Source organism: Venturia canescens, chromosome 3 (assembly GCF_019457755.1).
Source record: "Venturia canescens isolate UGA chromosome 3, ASM1945775v1, whole genome shotgun sequence".
Lineage (NCBI taxonomy): Eukaryota > Metazoa > Arthropoda > Insecta > Hymenoptera > Ichneumonidae > Venturia > Venturia canescens.
Window position 1 is genome coordinate 13363529 of NC_057423.1, and position 27263 is coordinate 13390791.

Sequence of the window (27263 nt, forward strand, 5' to 3'; positions counted from 1 at the left end):
TTCCAATTTTCTTCCCTGCTGAATTCACGATTCGTAGTTTTTCAACGACCACCAATAATTACGTGAACTAAAAAATTGGCTAATTACAAATGTTTTTTTCGTTAAATCCGTTGGACTCGAACGTTGCAAACTTCAGCGGCATGAATTTGATATTAAGTTCTTTTGGAACGAAATTCTCTTTATTCCGCTCGTTCGTCGACGTTGGTGGATGGTAAAAATGGCAGAAAATGGAGTCGAGTCTCTCGGGAACGCGCGGGGATTCGCGCCTTGTTTCGAGAAAATCCTACTTTTTCGGAGGGTCGAGAATCCGGCGGGATTCTTTTTCCTGAATCACAGAGCTCTCTCAACGGCCGCAGGACTCGCATTTTTGGAGCCAAACCCGATCATGATCGTTAGAGGGCTTTCGCGTTTTAACGCCGCCGGATTATGCAATCGCCGGCGAAGAACGACGATCTTGACGCGCGGCGCGATGCACCTCCTTCCTCTCACCTCTCTCTCTCTCTCACACACACTTTTGTGTCATCTTATATAGAGCCGAGTAGAAACGAGCTTTCGCGTCCCGCTTGCTAACCGGGTCGTTCGAGCGTTGTTGCACCGCGATAAGCCAAATTTGTCTTACTGGCTGTCCACATTGCCAACGTGACGTAAATCACCTTTTTTTCCCTCCCGAAACTCCGAACAATTCGAAGATCGAACTAATAATAAAAATAAAAAAAATAATATAAAAAAAATAAAAACAAAAACGCTGAGGAACCGTATAAAAAACGATAAAAACATTAAATAACATGACTACAAAAGAATTTTGTTTGTCCTAAAGTTTATTTCATTATTTTCTGGTTAATTATGCACAAAAACGAAGAAAAAATACCCTTATTTCATATAAAGTTTGCTTTTGTGATATTTATAATAATACTCGATTTCATGTGTTCGTAAGAATTTTAATTAACCCTTAGTGTGCACACCTTCACAGCGAGAAATTCCGTGCAAATGGGGTCACTTTAAGCTCAGGTCATTTTTCACATCGAATATATCTCGGCAACTATGCGCTTTTCGGAATAAAAGGTTTAGTCACTTTTTGCAGTGAATTGATCCAACTTTAAGGCCGCAAAGTCGGATTTCCAAAAAAATCTTTTTTCATCGTTCAAAAACGTGCTCAAAGTTGATAGTGCGCGTAAAAAGCACTTTTTCGGTTAAATCTCTCGTAAAAAATTAAATTTTGAGTTTTGAAAAAAATCCTTACAGAGTTTAACAGACAAGGGTCCATGCTTCAAGGGAAAAATAGTCCACTTTGCAAACGTTCCAAAAAGTGTATTTATTTTGGAGCATGAAGTTGGCTATGCTCCCTACTTTTAGAGATGGTAAACGATTTCTTAATATTGGGGGGTTTACTTATGAAATGCTCATCTATAAATGCTATTCATGTGAGAAAAAAATGTTGGGGTCAACCTGACCCCAGATGCACACTAAGGGTTAATTTTGATACATTAAAAAATACTCCGCGATAAAAGTGGGGTTCTTACATTGACACAGCGTCTTGCCAGATGGCATTCGGGTAATAAAAACGATCAGGTGCTTTGTACAAGCAGAGAACATAGATTTACATGGAACAACAGAGGCCCTGCGTTCATTTTTGAATCATTTTCCACTTTTTTGTAAGCTAGTTTGACAGTTGAAATGAATCGAAATAATATACATTTATATTTGTATGGGTTTATACGATTCTGAAGTTTACAACGTCGGAGTTCGACGAAACGAACGAAAAAAATATTTATAATTCATCATTTTTTTATTTCACGAGTCATTGATGTGGCTTGAAAAATGACGAATTGCAAATTCGGAACAGAACAAAATTGAAAATTAACTGTAATTGTTCGAGACTTTTTTAAAATAATTTCTTTGGACTCCGTTGCAAACTCCAGCCCCATTGGAAATGTGACATCGCGAAGATTTGCATGCAGTTGACTGTTTTGCAAAACTGTCGTTTTTCATATTCTCTAAACAACAACGAAAAATTGTACAAGTCCAAGCGCCAATGGGGTTCGAGCTTCACATTCAAATTTCTTCGTTTCTTTGTCCCCTTTATCTTCGTCCTGAACATTCGTTCCGGTTCCGTGGCGATTTTAACGACAGGTTTGCATTTTCGGTGAAAAACGAAACTCGCGCACGCGTTATAGAGCAATACGCTCTTGCGTCGAGGGAAACGCTCGCGCTTGAATTTTCCTCCGGTCCCGCATTGACAGCAGCTGTCGTCAAGAGAGAGAGAGAGAGAGAAAGAGAGACAGCCAGAGCTCCTGTGCGTTCATACAAGCACGCGTAAACGTACATAAACGCGTCTATTTATATCTCACACTCGATTAACGACTCGTGTGCATACTCCGTTATTTTTTATTCATTTCCCTTACTCGTATGCGCGCATTCATCGGTCAGGGCAGGTGCTCGCCCGGGACTCTCGCATGCTATCAATAATGAACTCAATTCTTCCAATTTTTTGCTCCCAGCCCAAACTACAAAAGCACCGAAAATACGAACTCGATTCGTCGCACATATATTTTCCCTTCGTATCGTAGATCCCGAGCAATCGGACCTTGGATCGCGACTATCTCAAGTTCCATCTCCCCGAAGCAAGTTGTCTCGTTCTCACTTATTGATACAGGTTGGCTGCTGCGCAAGGAAAGCGCTCAAATCATATTTTTTCCTCTCGATTTGTAACTGAAAAAGTATAACGAAAAGTCGGCTTTTTCTTTGAAACATTCCTCCGCGTTAAATACTCCGGAATACGACGCTGAAGTTTCCAACGTTGGAGTCCAACGAAATGAACGAAAGAAGCGTTTTTAATTCACCAAAATTTTTTATTTCACGAATCGTTGGTGCAGCTTGAAAAACTACGAATCGCAAATTTGGCAGGGAACAAAATAGGAGAATTACTGGAATTATTTAAGAGTTTTTTTCGATCATTTCGTTGGACTCCAACGTTGGAAACTTCAGCGTCGTCGGAATCGTATTTCGTGATTCTCGAATAAAGTAAGGAAATTAGTCGTCGAATGAAGCGAATCTTCTTCGGTTCTTCAGCACTGAAGTTTATTCGAATTTCTGTGGATTACAGCTGGATTGAGACGAAAAGCTTCGATAAATGCCGACGAAGGCGACAGACTGGGGATTATTGACGCTCGAAGCAGACACAAAGACGGAGAAAAAGTACGAGAAAAATGTGCGCGCCGAGCTGAAAGAATGGGCAGGATCAGACGATTTTGAGTCCCCAAATGAGTCACGCTACTCTTGCCCTCGACGCGTCCCGCGATTTATTATTCTTTTGTGTGAATGAAACTACGCAACATCATCCCGGGGATAAGACGCAGCGGGGAAAAGCACGAGGGTCGATCCGCAGCATCCGAAAATTTCTTCGATCTCGAGCCAACGGAAGGAAACGTGATTTTTTGCAACGACGTGAGAACGACAGGGACGGGGAAGAGCTTCGAATAGATGGACGAAACGACACTGCCGGAACGCGTAGACGTGAACTAATGTTTTCTGGCCGTGCCGTAGAAACACGTGGCGTAGCCTCGCCGCCTTTCCGAAGAGTCGAGCTACTACAGGAGAGCCCAAGTTTCAATGCGTCTCGCGTTGCTGCAGCCTTGCGCTTTCCCTTACCAACTTACTAACCGTGCCAACTACCTCGAACCGTGCTGACTCCTCGTTTAGCCCCTGGATGCCTTCGAATTCACTCGATTCTTCCATTTACAAAAAGCTTGCCAATCACCCCCTTTTTCGATGATCCATGAGCGAAAAAGGTGCTCGGAATACATCATTTGGAAAATACAACTCGTCGAACTCGAGTTTCAAACATTTGTCGTTTAAATATCTTCAAGCTTATTCTGCTCTGAGTTGGAACCAGTTAAATTGCCTGTCAGAAGCCTGTCAGAAAAATCGCTGACTCTGTCTCGATCCCGAACAGAATTTCTACACTGAAAAAAACAATGACTGGAACAACGAAATGTGGGACTACGGGGTGCCAATGAGATACATGATCATCACGAGGTCACGAGGTTAATGACGCTGAAGTTTCCAACGTTGGAGTCCAACGAAATGATCGAAAAAAACTCTTAAATAATTCCAGTAATTCTCCTATTTTGTTCCCTGCCAAATTTGCGATTCGTAGTTTTTCAAGCTACACCAACGATTCGTGAAATAAAAAATTGGTGAATTAAAAACGTTTCTTTCGTTCATTTCGTTGGACTCCAACGTTGGAAACTTCAGCGTCGTCGAGGTTAACGACGCTGAAGTTTATCGGTGCAGGCCGACAAATTACGAATTGAAAATTTGGCAGGGAACGAAATTAGAGAATTGCTCGAATTATTGGAAGGTTTTTTTAGATCGTTTCGTTATGATGCTGAAGTTTCCAACGTTGGAGTCCAACGAAATGATCTAAAAAACTGTCCAATAATTCCAGTAATTCTCCAATTTATTTCCTGTCAAAGTAGTACTTTGTAGTTTTTCAATTTACACAATTATGATTCGTGAAATAAAAAACTGATGGATAAATCATATTATTTTCATTCATTTCGTTGGACTCCAACGTTGGAAACTTCGGCGTCGTGTTTCGTTGGACTCGAACGTTGCAAACCTCAGTGTCATTGGCGTAGATTGAAGAACTACGAATTGCAAATTCGGTAGAGAACAAAATTGGATAATTATTTAAATTGTAGGAGAGCTTTTTTCACATCATTTCGTTGGACTCCAGCGTTGCAAACTTCAACATCATCGAGGCTAAACATTATTAAACGAATAAATAGTTTCAGATCAAACTGCAGAGATTCATTATCTCCGAAAGCATTGCAGCTAAATGAAGAAACTCTTCCAATAACACCAATTGCTATTGAATCAACAATTTTTTTTCTCCTTGCATTATTTTCTTCATTTTCACATAAAAAATCCCTTCACCGAAATCAATTTGAAATTGATTCCGATTGAAATGAATTTGAAATCAAATTGAAATAATTCCAACTGGAAGATCACTTTTTCGGAGTCGAACGCCATAGTGTGCCTCTGCCTCAAGGGCTCTGCCTTCTTATCTAGGATCGTGCTTAGTAAAATACCCTGCAGGGCTGAGATTGGCTCTCGCCTTTATTTGTACCCGAAATTCTGCTAGACACAACGCTCCCCGAGGAATCGTCTCCATAAATATTAATCCACGAAGCGTAAAAATGAGAAGTGACTAAATTGCAGTGAAGAATAAAGACCAAACGAGACGTATTATTCGAGCGGAGATAAAAAATAAATGAAAGGAAAAAAGAGAGACAAAAAAATAGACTGGAATACCACTCTGTCATCTCATGGGCAATGCCGATGGGACAGAGAATGTTGAAAGAGACTCGGAAACATTTATATATATACATCTCGAAAGGAAAGCAAGGGGGGAATGTGCCTGTCTGGCATGCCAGAGAAAGACAAGCTGCGAAGGGACAATAGCTGAGGATGCATTTTTATTCTAGGATGCCCGGTGAATTTGTAATGGGGAGCCTCTTCCCCCTCCCCTTTCTCTTCTCACTCCATCTCTTTTCTTTCTTTTTTCTTAGAGCTTTAGGGAGTGGTTACACCCAAGTGATACGAGCTCTCTCGGGGCACTTTGAGTTTTTCTTCGGTGATAGCGCAGTTACGGAGTTTCGTGTTGGCGGAGCTTCAGTCCCGAATGTTCGTGAAGATTGTGCTTCGCGTTTCTGTCTTTTCGCGCAAGACTTTTTCTCCCTTTCGGGGCTTCTATTAATCGTAAGAGTGACGCAAATTTCGTGCTTTCCTTGGCAACGTGAGGCTTTAAGGAAACACGCGCGATCATTGGAGATAAAATGATTTGGAAAAACAGGCCGAAGGAACACGAAGGGGCGATTAGGTACGCGCTGAACTCGCCGCGATTGCGTAAGCCCAAATTGACGCACCGGCTAAAAACGCTCTCATTAACGCTAACCGCGGGCACCGAGCTCTGAGCAAGACAAATGAGACTTTTGCCGCTGCCGACTCGGAGCTGTTCTGTACTCGTGGGAGGGAAATAGAATCTCGTAAAAAACGAGAAATTAAGTCGTCGAAAATAATAGAATTTTTAAGTAATTTGGAAAAAAAGCTTCGTCTAACTACAGAAATAATAAAAATGACAAACGTGCAGAAACGGCCGGAGTTTCTCGCTGTGATTTTTCTCTTTTACGCTGAAATCTTACGGTGTTTAGGACTCTTCCGACGAGCACTCCCCCTTAACGTAACACCTGCCTCCTCGACATTGAATCTCCTGTATATTCAAATGAGATATGCCTTCTAATGTTGTACGTATAAGTTAGCCTGGGATAGCTGGGGCAGACAAGAGTGAGTTGAAATTTTACGAGCAACGCAGTCCGAGTTCTCCCGGTCGTAGAGCTCGTTAGTTCGCATTTAGCCACCGAGAGAGAAACGGAGTTGAAACACTGCGGCGAAGTGTGCTCGAGCTCTCTCGCGTACACTCGGTCCCAGAGCTATTTGCACTTTTATTTCATTATTCACGTACAAAAATAATTCTTTGACTTTATAGAGTGCAGAAAAATAAATATAATCATTATTAGTCATGAAATCGTACGTCGCGTCAATATTTTTCATAAAAAAACTATCGAAAATTTGCATTGTTAGTGTTTCTATGCCAAGGGAATCTCGTAATACCGTTGCATCGATATAAATTGAAATTTTCAATGATTCTCTCGCGATCGTTATTTGTTTATTTGCAGCGATTATTTATTGCAATTGTTTCTCACGATGAGGATCTGATTCGATCGAAGGCGGATACGGTCGAATCGCTGCGCCGAGCTCGGGCGTTTCTCTTACTCGAATACGTTTCTCTCGTTTTATTTATTCCTAGTGCAAGAACGGTGCAACATTCCACAAACTTTTTCTCGATATTCTCATGTCAATCTTCTTCGCGATAACGTGAGTCGACGTGCCCCCCACTATACCGTGAATCATTACGTTGCTACGCATATTTCTCTAGGCAAAATTGGAGATAAACATGTACAGGGTGTCCCAAGAGTGACGAGCAAAAATTTGGCGCCGACTCGACTGTCCGATTCCGGAAAGAAAAGTCCTCGGGAACTTTAACCTCCGACCCACCGTTCGAAAAATATTAATCGATTCTTCAGTCACTCGTTAAAATCTCGATAACTGCGCTTCCCAGGGAAAAACCGTCGAGGACTTTTCGTTTATAAATCTTACGGTCTATCTGCTCGAATTAATATTCGACGTCACTTTCCGGACCCCCTGTGCACACAAGTTCTGCATTCGAGGAGCTTGTAGGTCGGATACTTTCGTGGATAACAATCCGGCTCTCGTAACTCCCCAACTCGCGAGCACTCCGCGCAATAGATTATTGTACTATATTGCTTGCTTGTTTCTCGGTCAGAGCGTGGAGAAGAGGAAGAGAAAGAGAAATTTCGAGGGGGCGATGCAGAGGGAGAGAATTAGGCGCGTGATCAAAATTCATGCTTTCCCATGAAACAATGCTATTTGCATGAAAATCCGGAGTTTCCAACGTTGGAGTCCAACGAATTTATCGAAAAAAATATTTTTAATTCGCATCATATTTTTATTCCACGAATCATTAATCCGGATTTAAAGATGACAAATATTTGAGAGTTTTTTACATCATTCCGCTGGACTCCAACGTCGTTGCAAACTTCAACATCACGAAAATCTCGAGTCAACGAGTTCGAGTGATTAACCACTTTTTTCGTCCGAGCCAATAGATTCAACGTAACAACAGCGATAACAATCCAGTTCGTACAAACTCTGCAGCACATTTCTACGTTATTATCAAATGAATGCGAACAATGAAAAGAGTCTCCGTTTTCCTTCCCTCGGATCGGACTTTCGTCAATATTCCACTCCACAATTCCCCCTCCCCCCCTGAAATCACACTCGCCCCCCATTTTTGTTTTCTCCTCCACGTCATTCGATAATCGCTCGTATTTTTATCACGAACTTCCTGCGGTGTATCCGCGCTCTCGCAAATCTTTGTAGAGAAACGTGCACACTTTTCTTCGTAATCGCGCACGTTGGAAGTGACGCCGATACCAGGAGCGGAGCCAGCTAACAGCGAGGGGGAATCAATAGCGGAGGCTGGATAACCATCTTTAGCTTCTTCACTTATTTTACATCGACAAAACGTATATACAAATAGCAACGATGCTTCGGTACGCGCGGCACGCCGTATAATAATTTTAATTCTTCAAAGATCGCGTTGAAATAGCGAGGTTAACAAGAGTATCAATAGTTACACGATTCGAGTAGCCCTGCAGGAGTGCATCTCGGCGGCGAGAGATTCAAGCAACAACCACTTTGTATGCAGCATCGCACGATCAAAGGGAACTTGTACCTCTAATTGGCTTTGCAAATTTATATGAATTCACTTTTACTCGAATCTGTGTGTGCGTGTGTGTGTGTGTGTGTGTGTGTGCATTTGTTCAAAAATATATGGGCTTTTGTATCTGTATACGGCGGAGGGAACTGCAGTGAATCTCTGAAGAAGACACATCGATAAATTCGTATCGCCTCTGATCTTTCTCTCTCGTTCTTTTTCTCGCTCAATGAAATTCTCGTGTTGTATATACCGCGTGACTCGACACGTGCGCGCACCAACGCACACTCGGCCAAGCACAATTTACACGTTCGTGTAGGAGGCGCCTTCTCGGACGACGCTGAAGTTTGCGGCGTTGGAGCCCAACGAAATGAACGAAAAAAACATTTGTAATTCACCAATTATTTTTTATTTCACCAAGTATCGGTGCAGCCGTTGAAAAACAGCGAATTGCAAATTCGGCAGGTAACAAAATTGGAGAATTACTGGAATTATTGGGGGTTTCTTTACGTCATTTCGTCGGACTCCAATGTTGCAAACTTCAGCGTCGTCTTCTCGGTCAATTGCACAGCGATACAACTTCACTTTGGCAGAACCATTGAAATTTTATAACTTCATCGATCATGGTGAATTCTAGAAAGTGGTGCAAAGCTGTGACGCTAAAGTTTGCAACGTTGGAGTCCAGCGAAATGATAAAAAAAACTCTCCAATAATTCTAGTAATTCTCCAATTTCGTTCCCTGTCGAATTTACGACGCTGAAGTTTCCAACGTTGGAGTCCAACGAAATGAACGAAAAAAACGTTTTTAATTCACCAATTTTTTATTTCACGAATCGTTGGTGCAGCTTGAAAAACTACAAATCGCAAATTTGGCAGGGAACAAAATAGGAGAATTACTGGAATTATTGGAGAGTTTTTTTTCGATCACTTCGTTGGACTCCAACGTTGGAAACTTCAGCGTCATTCGAATTTGCAATGTGTAGTTTTTTAACCTGCACCGATACTTCGTGAAATAAATAAATTGGTGAATTACAAATGTTTTTTTTCCTTCATTTCGTTGCAAACTTCAGCGTCGTGCAAAGCTCGCGTACCCGACAGTCGGTGGGCAGCTTGGGTCGTTACGATCGAGAGCCCTTTTTCCCACGTTTTAATCATTACGACAGTTATACTCAAATCTTTATTGCTTGGTTTAATTAAATTTGTTGAAACTGCGGGTGGATTTCGCGGTTAAAGTCGGCAGCCAAAGAGAGCGCGGTGCACAGAGTGTCGACGGAAAAAAGTGCGGATAGCAGCTTGGTGGGCAGATTGTACCGCGTCGTTACAGAGCGAACAATAAAGTTATTTTTTCCATTTGTAAAACGTGGCTGAAAAATTATTGGGAGAAGTTTGTCCTTGTGTTTCTCGAATTTCAGTTGGGAACTCGACAACTTGAGACGCGCTTACCCGAAATCCACCGACGAGGAATCCGAGCACGAAGTTACTGATAATTTTTTTTCATTTTTCACGTTTTAGGTGCTTAGAAACGATAAGTTTGAAAAAACCGACGATCCACGATTTGAAATGGGCAAAAATATTTTTTCTCCAAAAAAAATTCGCCTTTAAATACACTTTTGAAGATCAATTTCGGGCCCTTCGTAGATACAATTTCAAGAATAAAAGAAAAGGGAGTCAAATAATGAGTAACTTTGGACAATGGAAAAAAAAAAACGAAAAAATCATTGCATTACGACCGGTTGGTTCGACATCGTGATAGTGGCTTCAACGAACGTTACATATTGTCGCTGTATCACAGAATGCTCGAGTCGTTTGACTCAGAGCTGTTTTTAATCGAATACGAAGTCGCGGATGCAGGTCGTCCGAATCGAATCAATATTCATAATTGCCTCGCACCTCTGCCGCGTGGGGTCATTCGACGGAAGTCGTAACATCGTTGTTCGGGCAGGTCAGTTTCAGAATCTTTTCCTCATCGCGCCTCGACGAGCGCGCGATTCGATGATTTTCAGGCCTTTCGAGCGTGCACAAAAAGCGAAAGTTAAGTTTTCAACGTTCACTTGTTTTCAAAATAAAAAAAAAAACGATTTCGAACCTGAAATTTATGCTTCCCAGGGTCTCCCAGACCCCGAGCAGTCTCCGAGACTCCAAATCGCGTACACGCTCATGTTCGTTAACGTTTATTTGCCCACGTACGAGACGCAGCATTCATGCACTTGGACAAATAAGCTCGTACCATTGAAACCGATCGGGATCACACTCAACGCTTATCGTATACAATGCGTACGATATATGCGCGCTTATGGACGCCGACGCAACTTGGTCCGACGTCGTCGCGGCGTTATACTCTCCGGCATTGTAAAAGAGAAAGAGAGTAACTCCGCCCAGACAAGGTCATTCATAAGTAGCTCAAGTTCAACTTACGGTGTTGTATTACGATACCTCGATATACAACGACTTTGTCCCTCTTTCTCACTCTCTTCCATTTTCACCTTTCGTACTTTCTCTCATTCTCTTCACTTTCTGCTCGCGTTCATCCCTCTCGTATTTCGTACTCCAAAACTTCGATCTTCCATTTCTTTTACACTCTCTCTCTCTCTGGACGATTTCTCGAAATCATTGATGTTGAAAAACTAGGAATTGCAAATTCGGTAGGGTACAAAATTGTAGAATTACTGAAATTGTTGGAGGGGTTTTTTTACATCACTTGGTTGGACTCCAGCGTTGCAAACTCCAACATCATTTTATAAAACGAGATTATATAAAATGAAGAAACTTGTTTTTTGATAATGCGGTTCATATTCTTTAATGAGTTTCGGCACAGGAGTCTAAATGTTAAGAAATCGATGAAATTTGGTGATAATGTTCTTCAACATCGAGTGCGAAAACACAAATTTTTTCAAAATTTTCTTCTACTTAGTTATCGAGTAATTACGCATTAAAGCAGATTTCTTATGCCCGGAATGTATACCTGTATATATGGAAACGTTATGCTTATACACGTGAACTTTGGTGATCAATTACTCGATAACTGTGTAGAAGAAAAATCGTAAAAAATTTGTATTCTCAAATTTGGCATGTTCACCAAATTTTATAAAATTCTGAACTTTTTGAAATTTTTTATGTTTTTAGCATGGTTTAGCATGGCAACATTGTATCGCCTGTACCGAAACGCCTTAAATTGAGTATTAACATTATTGATTGGTGTTGACAGTGAAGATAGTCACACTGCCTTTGACTAGTTCGAATGTACACAGAGAAATACAAATATAAAAGAGAAAAACAGGAACAAACGAAGTGAAGAAGGTTTTATCATAAGTTTTTCAACTTAATCACTGGATGCTAATCAATTTATATTATTGCATTTCTGAAATCATAAATACGACACTAAAGTTTGCAACGTTGGAGTCCAACGAATTTAACGAAAAAAACATTTGTAATTCACCTACTTTTTATTTCACGTGATTATTGGTGTAGGTTGAAAAACTACCAATTGCGAATTCGGTAGGGAAGAAAATTGGAAATTACTGGAATTGTTGGAGAGTTTTTTTACATCATTTCTCGTTGGACTCGAACGTTGCAAGCTTCAATTTCGTATCATAAATTTCCTTGAACAAAAAGGGGTTCATTTTAACAGACTGCAATCATAAAAGTGGCTCCGATTACCCATTGATTGATTAAAACCAAACCGTTCCTTACTCTTTGGAGGCTTTTATTTTCATTTTTCCGTTTTTTTTTTTTTCATAATCATTGGCTTCGCTTTTATAATTCGACAAAAGTCACTGAAATTAAGGACTTTCCAGGGAACATAAATATACGGTTGAAATATAATATCATATCGCGTTATTGCGCAGAAGTGGAAAGAAAAGACGCGTACAATGCGGGCCCACGTTGTGCGATGGAGCCGCGACATCTGTCCGGAAGTGTGTGCGCTGCTCCCTTACTTCGCGTCTCTCTTTTTCTCTCTCTCTCTCTCTCTCCCTCGCTGTTTTTCTTTGTGCCTTAATCTCTATAGATCCCGTCGAAGCCAACGTTGCCATTTTCATTTCCATTCATTTCCATTTACATATTATAGTTGCGCGCGCGAGCTACGCATCGGCTCACGAGCTCGCGCGCTTTCGTTACACCGTTCTTTTGTACCGGGTGTGGTGCGCCCATTCATATAAATCATTCGAGTGGGACACGAGCTAACCGTTGAATTTAGTGTCGTTCGAGCACTGCGGCAGAAAAAATTCTGTTACCTTTCTTCACTTTCCGTTCACTCTCAATCAATTCTTCTAAAATATTTTCCTTTTTCGTATTTTTCTTTTCCAACGAACCCTCGTGAAACTCATCGCGGCTCATCTTTATTTACTTGAGACAATGAAACCTTTCGAAAAAACTTATTTCTCGCGTTTGCCAATCGACTTTAAGGAGGTCTAAATATCAGCTAAAAATAATAGTAATCAATCGATCACCGACAAAGTCAATCGACAGGGTGGGCTTTTTCCAAACTGCAAGCACAGAAGCCCCTCGGAAAAAAAGGGGCTACAAATGTAAGAAATGCGTTTACGAGGATCGTATTACTGTACCGTGTTATTTTTTTTCCTGTTCTTTTTTCATCTTCTCCTCGTCGTGTCGTGTGTTTTTTTGCTCTTTGTTTTACGACTTTGCGGCTTGTGCTCGGCCGGGAAACACGCGAAAAAGAGACCCATTGGCCTCCTCGTCGGGTGCACGCACATTCCGAGCGTGGCGCTGTGTGTCATTCTGCGTTGACGTAGGTCTGGGGCCCCATTCGCACTCGATCTTCACGACCCTCCCTTCGTTCCGCCTCTTCCACACCTTCGCCCCTTTCTTCGCTCGGTGCCGCTCATTACTGTACTTTCTTTCACGCTCCCGACTCAAAATGCTCTCGAGACATTCGATCACTGGCGCACGAATCTTCTCGAACTCATCATTTCGTGAAAATTCATTTTTCCTTCGTCCAAACTCGATTTTTTCATTGATCCACTATATTTTCTCTATTTCATCGCTAACTTTTTCATCCTACGATCGATTCTCATCCACGCGGTTTTGTACCGATCAACTTTAGACGTGATAACGCTGTCGATGTAAATTCCGAGCTCGATTCACAACGACGAATCTATTAAGTCTCTCCAATCACTGGACTCATCCATTTACCTTCGAATCTCGTTGCGTTTCACGCATTTTCCGAAAAATCTTTTCCTCTTTGTTTTATCCTTTTTGTCGGTCATTCGTTCTCTCGACTATTCACTGGCCGAATGAATAGTGCACGTGAATTGAATGGAATGCTTTGTGGATATGCAGAGAGACTAACTCCTGTCGAGCTGATCGGTCACGCACGTGTTCCCTTACACACAAGAGCCTTTTCCTTTCGCGTCTTATTCTCGCTCTGAGCAGAGATCGTCGCCCACGGAAAGTTGCTGCCATCCTTTCCGAGACTGTGTGCACATTTGTGTGCGCGCGTGTGTCGTATGTGTGGCTAAAACATGCGTGAATATCAGCCACAAGCGAGCCGACAAGGTACATAGGTAAAGGGTCGAATTAAAAATAACCTCCGAATGGAATCCTCGCAATTAGAGAACCTTGGGCGCAAATGATCGCGTGTACGGGGTGTCCGAAAAGTCACCTTCGATTTCAACGCGTCCCGAAAGATCGTGCGATTGTGGAGAGAAAAGTCCTCAGCGATTGGTCTCCGTGACGCACCGTTCGAGAGATACGACGATAATTGTGAAATCATTGATTATACTCCGCGGAAACAGAGCTTTAATACCGAAGGCGATTGTTTGGACAGCCTGTACAACGTGGGAAAATCATGCATGCGATTATACATTCAGGCAGGCGTCAATTATTAAGTGAGCAGGCTTTTTAATTCGTCCCTTTGACTTCTTCCTTTTCTGCTCTTTATCTCCTTCGCATTCTCATTCTCATAGCTCCTTCGCAAAGTAAACTTCCTCGAGCGTGACGGAGGGCGAAAATATGAAGACATGGCCGAGTCGAGCCGTCGCACCGCGCGGGCAGACGTTCTCGAAAAAAAGACGGAAAAAACCAGCGCATTTACGTTTTTGTGGCTTTGAATTGCGGTTTTATGTATTCACGCGCGTCAAATTAAGGGGGGACACGCGCACACACACGTTTGACTTGTGCGCGAGCACACGAGCACAGGTGCGAGAATTTTATTTTCGGCACAGGTGCCATTCCTGTCTCACTTTCCACTTCGTGTTTTTTTTTCTCCTTGCCACTCTCACGCGTTACGCCCTCTCGGTGACCCGGTTACCCGAGGATCGCTTTTCGATGTGGCACGCGCCTTACCTCTAAAAAACTACCAAAAACGTGATCCGGTTCCTCCACAATGGGCTTTGCCAGTTTTTTCTCCCGACGTGTCTAGGATTCCTGTCCGAGGATCATCGCTCCCAGAACCCTCTAGTCGGTGGAGAATCTCCTACTTTTTTTTTACGGAGCGAGAACCTTTTTCTTCCTCAACGGTCCGAATATCTCCGCAAGGATTATTGTGTACCTGGAACACCTTTTCTATGACTTCTATGACTCTCTGCGCTTCTTCTCAGCGTTGCGAGCCGCTTTGTTCTGACGTGCAGGTAAATCATGCCCCGACTCTTGTTACGTCCGACTACATTTTTTTACGCTCCAGATAAAATGGAGCGATCAACTGCCGCGCCAAAAGTCTCCGATGATCTCGGTTTTTTCCTCTAAGCTTCTTAGATTTCAGTGGAGCTCGTCGACATTCCAGTGACCTTTACTCACTCCTCCATCCATTTTCACGACGGATTTCTCTCTCTATTTACGTACGATAAATGTTTTGTGAAAATGCCTGAGGCGTCGTATCGATTGAGTTTTAATTATACGACTTTTCTTCGATTTTGAGAACGGAAAGTTTATTCAAATTTTTGTTCACACTTTCATGGGTTTCGTATCATCGTTTTCACTGACTGCCGACCCCGCTGCCTTCGTATCACTATTGTTAGCGAATATGTAGGTTAGCCGAGATAAGCTTGTACAGAGGAGTATTTTTTTGTATTTTTTATTATCGAGCATTGAAATAACAAACCGCATTGTATACGCGACTCTCATTTTATACGTATGAAACTGTTTTATATAATCTTCATTGGCCAGATAAATGATTGATGTGCGCATGTGCCAAAGATCCGGCAACATTGCAAACGGACAGTTTGTGTGCTGCAACTTTCGTAATCTGCTCGAGGAATTTCTCGCGATATCGAAAGTATTGAGTTAATCAAACGAATGCAGCGGCACGCATTAAAATGTCTAAGTGCTGTGACGTTTTTATTTTATTTTCTCCATTTTAATCGACCGACGCAGTTATCGCGCGATCATATATTTTTCCTCCTTGATCGTCACGAGATAATGTTCCTGCGCCTCTCGTTTTAAGTGTAATGACCAGATAAAAATCTTGCATGATATTGGCGCACTTTCCTCTCCTCCTCGAGCGTGCACATGCCTCACACTCGAACTTTACGACGCTCTGATACTCATCTAAGAACAACATATTCTTTTATTTACTCCTCATAATCTTTTTGCGTTTTTTCTCCACGATTAAACGTTTCTATTTTCATTAACTTTCGGTTTCAAACTGCAACGATTCTCATTACAGTTTTGGGGGAATCGATTTATCATTGTTTCAACTTTTCTCCTTCAATTTCAATATTCAAATTCCTTAAAAAAGCTCCAATTGAAATTTTGACACAAATTTTACTCCAAATTTTTACAGCTTTTAAATTTTCACACTTTCCCACACAATTATTTGCCACGAAAAGTACGTCGAAGAAAACACGAAATTGTAATTCCTTTGGAGACCGTGCGCAGCGTCTACAGTGCCACTACGCGGTCAATTCCAACACTTCCTAGGTGCGACTTGAAGCAGGCGCATATGGGAACTATTAATTTTCGCATTACGAAATAAAATTTATCATGTCTCGATGGAAATAATACTTTTGCATTCGAGGGTGCTCTAATGCACGATTTCGACGTCAAGATATTGAACAACCGGTAAAACTTTATTCTTTCCCAGTCCATTCTCCATGGAAAAGTGAGAAACGGGCCAGATGGATCAAAGAGTTGAGCACTGCGTCAATTCATCTCCTAAACTTTCTGTTTCGACGACGTTTAAACCGTCATTCGATTCAAACAGTTTTTCCCTTTTACGTAATTTTGGTCTCGAATGCGAGCGTCGTTGACCGGACGAAAACCGTACTTGATTATTTTCAACATTATTTTTTTCCGGAATTTTATTTGTTTTCACAGTCCAAAAAGCACTGGACAAGTTGCACATTCAGACACAAGAGGAGCTCTATAGCTCACGCACGGTTCCCATGTCGTGCTCAATTTATACAAAAATTCGTGACAGAATTCGTTCTCCGTTTGTTTGCAGATGGTGGTGAAAGTCGAGCTCAGGTCGGGAAAGGTGGACTTCTCGACGAATAACTGCAATGTGGCTAAGTGGGGAAACACGAGGAGGTGATAAAGACTTCTGACCTTCTGTGCGTCGCGAGAGGGAAAATTTTTCTCGTTGTCACACTTAAAGCCTTTATTATTTATTATTATTATTGTTATTATTAATATTGATATTATTTTTTTTCGCATTATTTTTCGTCGTTATCATTCGCGGTCGCGGAAAAACGTCAATTTCAAGTTAGAGAAGTCATTGGAACACACGCGAAAAACACACACCCAAATTGATCCTTCTCAAAGCTCCGATCGATCGTTATACATACGAGGAACACAAAGAAATACGAGAGAGAAAATAAAAAATATTAAATAAACCTTTAAATACCAAGCGCATATAGCAAACGCATATTAAAATTACCTTAAAAAATACCTCGTACCTACAAGTACCTTCAAACATATATTTAAAACAAAAACGAATAATATTAATATTAATAATAATAATAATAATAATAATCATAATAATAACAACATTAATAACAACGTAAATTTTAATAATAATAATCATCATAATATTAATAGTAATACTAATAACAATATAATACTCTACCTTTCACAGCGCAATAGTGCCTGGACCCCCGAGTCAGAGATATAATTATTATCGAAAAGATATGACAAAAGAGTTATTTAATTTAAACGAGAATAACGAGTAAAATACTTTGAAAACGGTGAAATAATATCGCGTAATAAGGTTTGGACACCGACCACTTGTTACGTCGAGGAAAAAATCTTGTTGACTAACAACCAACAAAATATTGCAATAAAAATTGAATGAAAGAAGAAAAATCTCATACGTTATGGGACACTTGAATACACCGATATAAACGTTTTCGAAGAAGATTAATCGAACCAGGACAGCAAAGTACCTGCAGACAAATATATTTATTATCATTGATTGAGTAATACGTCGAATAAATAATAAAACGGGAGGATATATAGCGATCGATCGATAAAAAAAAAAAGAGAGATGAAAATAATGGTGAAATAATTTTAAGAGTAATAATAAATATACGGAAAACGTAAAATCAATAAATCTAATGAAAATGAAGAAAAACGTCGAATGATCATAATAGTGCGCGAATCAGTGTTCTGTTGCTTATGGGATATTCGCTTTTGAAAAAAACCATCAACTTATATCACAAATGGATAATCGAGATTTCTGAGGATTAATATTTCCTTCGTTTCGCAAAGTGGATTTTTTCAAACCTACGAGACATCTTTCATTACAACGTACGATCTTATTATTCTTGCTATTTTATTCTCCGCGATACTATTATTCGACACGGGGATTTTGGACGCTCCGGATTCACAATATCTCGAGGTACGTTTTCACTTTTTTTTTCACCTTTTGCAAATGTTGCAAATGATTCGGAATTTTTGATGAATTCGGCGAATTTTTCGTCGAAAAATCGAAAGAACCGTTCTTTGTTCACTTCGATTTGTCAATTTTTTAAAAATTTTACTGATTGAGGGAGATTTTCAATTTTTTATAAACTCATCCGAAAAGCTTGTGATTACAAATCGAAATCTTCTTTCATTTTACAAAATTTCAACACTTGACACCATAAAAAATTCCAAATTCTCTACTCAATTGTTCAACCATTCAATAGAAAAATTGAAATACCAAAAAACTGTATTTCTTCATGAAATTATTTCAGATGAAAAAAAATACGACGCTGAAGTTTCCAACGTTGGAGTTCAACTAAATGAACGAAAAAAACGTTTTTAATTCACCAATTTTTTATTTCACGAATCGCTGGTGCAGCTTGAAAAACTACGAATCGCAAATTTGGCAGGTAACAAAATAGGAGAATTACTGGAATTATTGGAGAGTTTTTTTCCATCATTTCGTTGGACTCCAACGTTGAAAACTTCAGCGCCGTAAAAAAATCATTAGGAAATTTCGAACAATATTGCCGAGGAGTGAGAGAAAATCTGATCATAAAAGTTTGGAGATCAACGAATAAGTTGAGTTTTTGTGATTTGGCGCGAGACGAATATCTCCGAAAAGACTTACAAATTGTTGTTTCACCCCTCCTCAAAATTATGATGCTATTAATTGACTCGCCAGAATCTCAGTGTGACCAGTGCCCCCGTAGAATAAAAATCATATTGAAGAAAGACGAATAACGAATAATAGTTTTATCTTTTGGGGATAAAGAATTTTTCCGAAAAAAAAATCAACCGAAAAGTCTGTCTAAGACGTCTCTTCGTAACGGAATATGAACAATCGGGGTACGTTGCCATTGCAACGGAGCTCCGGAAAAGGGAGAGGGAAAATGAACTCGTGCATTCTCTTCTTACGTGACGAATTCGCCAGCAACCGCAGCAGCAACTGAAAAGCAACGTTGCTCGGTTCTTTCGATCGAGAACCTCCCGAGTGGGCATAGAAACGCCTCGGTACTGCGCTCCACGATACACACTCGAACACGCGATTTGCATTTTAAAATCGCTTCTGAGAAACGCGAACGAACGAGCGCCATGAGTGAACGGGCGAGTCAACGCGTCGTCCTCGTGTCCGCGTTGCACGCGGTTTCTTCGTCGCGTTGTTGCAACAAAAAACCTGGCCTGCGAGGCTCTCAATCCGTTGTTTCTGCTCCTCTTCTTAATTCGGAACCCCGAAAACTCTTCGTTGCGCTAATTTTCTTCGGTTGACGATGTTTCAATCGGGAATAATCGTTTCCACGAGGCGACGTGGGTCAAAATTCCTTTGGCGATTGCTGGGAACGTTCGGAAATATTTGAAACCGAAAGTCGTTAGAATCCATCGATGGAATGATCTTAGAGTGCACAAAAAACTCCAAATATTTCGGTAATTCTCACATTTTGTTCCCTACCGAATTTGCAATTCGGTGTTTTTCAACCTACACCAACGATTTCGTGAAATAAAAAATTAGTGAATTACAAATGTTGACACTCGGACGTTGCAAACTTCAGCGTCGTCCCATTGACCGTTCTATAGTCCCCGATCGAGAATTCTCAAAATTTTACATTATGACGAACAATACGAGTTCCAATTTTTTATTCGAAAGCTCATTTTTCGGTATTAGACGATATTAAACAAACGTAACGTGTCAACGTACGAAAATATGCAGCAGAACGGATTTAGCGACGTTTTTGTCCTTTCTTCATCGATGACGAGTGTGAGATTAAAATATTTCCAAATTATTAAACGCTTTTTTCTATACCTACATTTACATTCCATAAGGAAAGTCTTCAGACGAGAAAAAACGTCGTAAATCAGAGCTTACAGTTATAAGCCGAGATCTCATTTTGATATTCGCAGCACGAAGACGAGAGCCGCGAGCACAGAATTGTTGGCTCTTAAGGCGATTCGATATTCTCCCATCGAGAATATCTCGTCGCGATTCCGAACAATAGCGTTGAAATCCTAAGTGTCCTATGAGAATCGACGATGTTTCGTTCCGAATTCGAGAGAAAAGTCGATCGAAACGATCGAAATAATATGTCAAGAATTTCACTCTATCGACGCCCTTTGGATCCGGGGCCTCGACGTAATTAAAATAATACAAATAATCTTTGCCTAGTATCGAAATATTTTTTACACCCTCGTCTTGCCTCAAAACTAATTACGTCAATCTCGTTACTCGAGCAGCAACAGCAGCAGCAGCAGCAGTTTCAGCGAACTATTTATTGACGGGAAACACGCGAAATGTCACTTCGGCCTAACACCCTATTTTTTCTCCTCTTGCCACTTTTTTTACAACGTTACAAACTCACTGACACACGCACACGTGTGTTACACATGTTTCATGAGTAAACCGACACCGCCCGATGTTTTCATACTTGTTTATCAACGCGGCTCGTAATGAGATAAAATTATACGATCTCGCGGGGAAAAAAGGGTCTCTCGTTCCCGGCGACTGTACGTCATTACAGACACACACACGTGCACCCTCGAAAAAAGAGACACAAGAGTCGTCGTGTGTCCTCGATAAATATCACTCAATGACCTTATTCCGATATTTCAAGACTTTTGCCATTTCGCGTTTTATTAGTTTGGTCGATTATTCATTTTCTGTTTTATTTTTATTTTTAATAAACACTGTGCCTCCCTCTCGGGAGAATGCTCCGAAAAGTATTCGGAATCGTCCGATTTTTTGTCGTTTGATCGAAACCACTGAAGCTTTTTTAACTTAGTTCATCAAAACTCGGGACACTCCTCATCTTCGCCGTTTTCAAAATCTCTCCGAATTGGCTTTCGTTAGATTTACTTGTTTGTCCACAATTCCCGATGACCGATGAATCTTTCTCATTTTAAAACCGAAGGAAATATTGAAACATTTTGTTTTTACATTTCTGTACAAAACGAAAATATCAGATTTTCATACCTTCGGTTGATTCGGTTGACTGAAGAGCAAGCAAACTTTTTGAGCGTTTTTCATATCACTTTATGCGTACTTTGTTTTTATACGATTATCGAACAATTGGTCGCTAGTTCCCTCGTCCGTCAAATACACGAACCGTTCAAATACGGTTTGCGTATTTGAAGAAGAAATTGAACTTTTTCCGCCGGGCATCCGTCCACCAATCATCGATTCATTTTTCCATTTATTTTCATTCGAGTGTAAATAATTCAATGCTTATAATGTTGAGAGCAAAAAATGAAATAGGGGAGAGCGGGGAAAAACGGGATACCTAAGGAAATATTGAACTTTTCAGGAGTTTGAAAAGCTCCGTCTATTTTTTACTCTCAAAAACCAAGAAATGTACTGAAATTTTTTCAATTTTCAAAAAAAAAAAAATTCCGGGGCAATTTTCCTCAAAAATTTGTGAAATTTTTTTTATAATTTTCATTCGATGCACCTTGGGTGCGTTTTAATTTTATAAAAGTTTGTATTCTTCATCCACCGAATCATGGATTCAGTGCTAAAGTTGTGCAGAGTGGACACATGATTTGTGTGCAGGTGCGATAGTGGCCACTCGAGGCTATTTCTTTTTTTTTTTTCTTCAATTCAAATTTCATTCAATTTCACCATGCATTCGAGACATCTAGTCAAAATCGTCCGTAGAGCATTTTATAATAATTTTTTTTGACAGAATATGAAAAATTACTGTGAAAAATAAATTTTTGGACACAGCAGTAGTTGACAGCACATATGTAAACCGACACACTTTGCCCCACGTTTCCCGAGATCTGCCATAACTCTCATATAGACAATAGTGGAAATTTAAAAAAAAAACTTGATGTTTCGGAAAAAATATATTTTTCGTTAATTTTCGGACAAATACAGAAGTTGAGAAAAAAAAGTCAAAAAATTTTCCGAATTTTTCGGGTAATTGAGAATGAAGTTAAAGAGTCAATTTGAATTTTCACTAAATTTGATAAATTCACGAAGAAAGCGAGCGATTGTTACGCCACGCGATTATTCTACTTTTGCTTTATCGGAGTTTTAATCGAGAGGGGAGATGTTCTCACGAGCTCTGTTGCCAGTATTTCGCAACTCGATTGAGAGAAAGAGACCCTGAAACGCGAACACCTTAAAAGGCGATCCGGGAGAGACCCTCGGACGATTCTCCGTCGACGCACACGCTCGCCGCACAGTCGAATGTGAAAAACACAAAAAAGAGGAATCTCTTTCTCTCTTGAAACCGTAAACAGATCGACGGGGTTTTCGAAGTCACTGTGTTCGAGAGCCCTGAATCTGAAGAATTTTCAGTACAAACAAAAAGAAACAAAAATTCAATCCGAGTCAGCACTCGATTTCCAAAATATTTTCCCGATCGCCCAACACCATTTATTCCCCAAGATTTCTCAACGAGTACAGCTAAAATTGCTTCCCGGGGGAGTGTGCTCGTTACCCGATAACGTACACGATCGTTGCGCGAGTTCGTTTCCGAGCCATTTTGTTGAATAAATAATTTCGCCTTTTTTCGTCCCTCTTTATCGCACCATCGATCTCGGATCCTTACAAACGTGTATATGCCGCTGCGTGTGTACCTCGTTCAAAAGCAGTTTCAGGGGTCTTGTGTTTCTCGTCCTCCCTCTTCGCCTTTTCCCTTTACCGTTTATCGCTCCGACTATACCAGATAAATTCGCGTGCATACTAACGTTATGTTATTCCTCCCCTCTTTCCCTCGCTTACACGAAAAATGGGACACGTCTTTTCTACCTAAAATATGAGAAAAATCATGGAAGCTGAACGTTCCTTCAGAATACATTTTTTAAGGGGTTACATCCAGTTAGGGGCCGAAAAAAGGGCGTGCGTGTTTGTGATTTTTTTTTTGGGGAAATGATTGCAGGTTTCGAACTGTTTTTTTTTTTTTTTTCAATTTTTATTTTATTTTATTTTTTTTCATATAAAGAGTATATTTTTGATTGTGTTTCATAATTTTTTTTTTATTGTAAAAAAGTCACAAATAGGGCAGATATAATTTCTGGAGTGCTGTTAAAAGAAGACCTTCCGCGGTGACCACTGTAACTTTTCTACCGATTATTTGAAATATAAAAACCAAATGAATGAAGTTTTTGTATTGTATTATATCTAGTCTTGAATCGAAGGATTTGAAAAATGATAAATTTTTGAAAAAATGGTTGGCGATCGAAAGTGAAAGTCTAAGTTTCGGTCGAAAAATCACTTATTTCCTTGATATAAAAAAAGTATGTATCGAAAAAAATCCTTCGAACAAGGGCTGTCTTCTGATATAAAATGAAGTATGCAAAATTTCAAGTAAATCGATTCACTCGTTTTTTAGATATCGTGGTGACCGGTTTTGAAAAAACTGTTTTGAGAAAAATACGGTTTCCTTTACACCTGGGTCGCGCGCGGGCCACAGACCGTAAACAGTAAAAATGGCCCTAACTCGCTCAGTTTTGAACGGGTCGTCATAAAACTTTCAGAGAATATTTTGGAAATGTCATACTTTGAGAATCTCTCGAAAACCAAATATCGAATTTTTCGAAAATTCTGACTAAATGTAACCCCTCGAGTAATAACAGCATTTTTCAGAACTCTTGTCAGCTGATTCGATGTTGTTCACTTTTCCGAGGGACTTCAATTCGACACTGCAGCCTTCCGGGGCTGGTTCGCATCATCAGTGCGAGAGACAACGTGACAAGATTTCGCTTCCTCTCTTCATTCCTCGTATTCTTGTTCATAATAAAAAGGGCGCATTAAGGGTGTTTGGTACAAAAGTCTAAATAATTATAAATTGATCAAATTTGGTGATAACGTTCTTCATCATCAAGTGTGAAAACACAATTTTTTTCAAAATTTTCTTCTGCCTAGTTGTCGAGTAATTACGCATTAAGCAGAAACGCTATGCTTATACACGTGAACTTCAGTGATCAATTACTCGATAACTGTACAGAAGAAAAATCTTAAGGAAGTTGAGGCATTAGAATGAAAATGATGTCATCGCTTTTAAACCGAGTGCATCTTATAAAGTGAAGTGTAAAAAAAAATCAGTTAAATTTTCAGACAGTTTAGGAGCGTCGTTGCTGAGAAAAATCAATAACAATTTGAGCCAAATAATATGTAATCTTATGGAAGTCAAGACACATTCAGTGATATCTCCGTTAAAAATAATGCTAAAAATATGAAATTTTTTGAGCAATATGAACGAGGCTTGCCGAATAATGTCAATTTTTATCAGATTTATTAGAAGATTTGCTGAGACTATATTAATAATAATCTGTTTCCCGTGCAGTTTTTTGAGGCTAGGATCGTCACCGTTCGTGTTTTCGACTGAGCTTTCACCAGTTTTTCGTCTTTTATTCCCCAACTTTTCTTTAAAGTGTATATGCAACATTGCCAAACTGTAAACTGGCCTAACTTTTGAAAGGTACAGGTCATAACTTTTGGATAAAAAAAATGACTGTACAGCCTCAACTTCCTTAAAAAATTTGTATTGTCAAATTTGGCACTAAAGCATGTGTTGACCAAATTTTATAAAATTCTGATCATTTTGAAATTTTTTATGTTTTCAGCATGGTTTAGCATGGCAACATTGTAAGCCTGTGCCAAATGTCCTTAAACGAAAAGCCTAGAAGTGAAACCTAAAAGTGGCTTCCACTCATTTCCTCTCCGGATCGACCTTCAGACCGTAAAAATTTTCAGAATTGTGCAAATTTACCATTCCAATCAGTATATTTCCCAATAAAATTTCGCTCCACTTTAAATATCGAGAATTCTCCATATCGAACATACCCCGAGACGCGGGGATCCGTCCGCGAGTCCCGCAGTGATGAGAAAACCCAAAGAGGGTTGAGTGCCACGGCGGGGTCGGCGGGAGGAGGGGCGAAGCAACGGGAACGTAGAAAAGAAGAACGAAGAGGGAAAAGTGTATTGATTTCCATTGCTGGTTTGTCTGCTTGCAGTCTAGTTCATATCCGGTAAACTCTTCGCGCCCGATGTACACGACGGAGCCATGCACGCGCGCGATCGCATGTGCGTGTGTGTGAGTTCGTTTCTCTCCAGAGCAGCGAGCAACCCCCTCATCTTTTAGCCGATTGTAAAACACGTACAACTTTGTACTGGTACCTTCACCGTTGGTGGATGTATTCGCACAATCGAGACACCACACTACGAGCGCATATTTCATCGCTCGCATCGCGCCCTTGTTCGCGACTGAGTCGGCGGTCTTGCTCCTGCCTGCGCGCGCCCTGCTCTTGGTGCATGCACAATGTCTTCTTTCTGCTCGAATTCCGGCAAAAAGAGCTCCGCGCGCATCTTTGTCTAATTCGAAGCACTGTGACGAACACTGCGGCCAACGACGGTTCGAGGATTTGTCCTGACACGGCGAGGCGAGAATTACTACGGAAATCGAGCGAATCTTCATGCCCCATAAAAATAGCATTTTCCGTTCGTTTCGACGAGTTTTTTCAGCCGAGAGCTCAATTCCGGTAATCCGCCATCGAATTCAGCGTGCTCAATCGTACGAATTCCTCCCTATTAATAGAAATTCCATCGCGAAGATGGATAGATCGTACGAACGCCTGAAAATGTTTACCAGCGCGTCGAACCCTCGCGCGCTCCTTCTCGCACACACCCCCGCGCGTGCAAACATTCACGCGGAGACGCGCGTCCACGCACATTTTGCCACCCACGAACGGGAGCACCGACACACACGATCTCGCGTCGATGGGACTCACGCTCACACGCGAAAGCATTCATTATTATCATGGAGAGAAGCTTCCTCCCGTTTTTCCCTTCTATTATAACATGTCGGATGCAAACGAGGCTTTCGAACGTATACGCGCGTTAGTCGGCTGCAATATTATTCTCTGTCTCTCGTACTGCATTGCATGTAGCTTTCGAAATCTCTTCTCATTGGAGGCAGCCAGTCTCGACTCTTCCTTCTCTCTCAATTTCTTCTCCCTCTCTAGAGCTCTCTTTCTCCATTCTTCCCCTCGTTTTTGTGTGTGTCCCTCTCTCGCTGTTTTCTCCTCATCTCGGTCTGGCATCTCCTTCTCTCTTTTTTTTTTTTTTCATTAATATACTTCTGCTACGTCACCCTGTTTCTCCACTTTGTAGCACACATTTATAGACGAGTATATGCACAATACTCGGCCCTGCCTCCCTCCTCCCTCGTCGCTGCCTCATCTCGCAACGTTTATATTTATCGATCGCTGTCAAACAAAAGGGACTCTTTACCTTTCCCATTTCACGCGTCACCTGGCATCAGCTATTCTCCCGCTTTTTCGCTCTTTCAACGATCGATGTTTGGGAGAAAATTGGAATAACCCGACACGCTCGCTTTTCCATGGATATTAAGCAAAGAGCAGATTTTTATGTAAATTTTAATACCGTGGACAATATCGACGAAATCTTTTATCAAATTTCAAGCTCTGAGGATATCTCCCGATCGGGGAAAATTAGTAAAAACAGATTTCCAAATTTGATACACACGATCCCTTATGCGTTTCGAACCTACTGCACTATAAAAGGTAATTTTTGTAATTCCTAAAAAGAAATTTATTGAATGTTTGTACGACGTTGTAAAATTCATTCAACACTTGTGAGGTACCGAAAAAATCAATTTTTCTTAAAGAACGAGGTTCATACTGAACCATACGTCAGTCGCATCAGCTTTTTGTTAAAGTAGTTCATGCACGAAACGATTTTCTTAAGAAAGTCTCGAAACGTACACAGAGTTTAAATTTAATTTATTATTTATTTTATAATTTTTATATTTTTTATAAATTTATAAATAAATTTTAAAAAATAAAATAAAAAATAAAAATAAAAAATAATTTTAAAAAATTTAATTAAATTTAAATTGGTAGTCGATTGACACGCGCATCACATTTTAAAGGGTTCGTCTTATTGGTTATTTAAATAAACGTGTTTAAATGTGAAGAAAAATACACAGGTTTATAGGGACTAAAAATCATTTATCTTTCCATAAAACGAATGAACGCTTCTTACGAAGTTCATGACAAAGTACACAATAACAATGGAGTATAT

The 27263-nt window shown here is 40.3% G+C and overlaps 1 protein-coding gene across 3 annotated transcripts in view; it reads left to right on the forward strand.

The window, feature by feature from the left end:
• LOC122408181 (ecdysone receptor-like) overlaps window positions 1-27263 on the forward strand; it is a 189884-nt gene that overhangs the window by 7990 nt on the left and 154631 nt on the right. Inside the window, exons 2-3 of one of the 3 annotated variants that reach the window (XM_043414820.1) lie at window positions 16761-16846; window positions 17394-18155. The gene's annotated coding sequence lies outside the window, so the exon portion shown is untranslated. Of the gene's footprint in view, window positions 1-16760; window positions 18156-27263 lie in introns of those variants that run through there. The other 2 variants (XM_043414821.1, XM_043414822.1) reach the window with 2 other exon arrangements.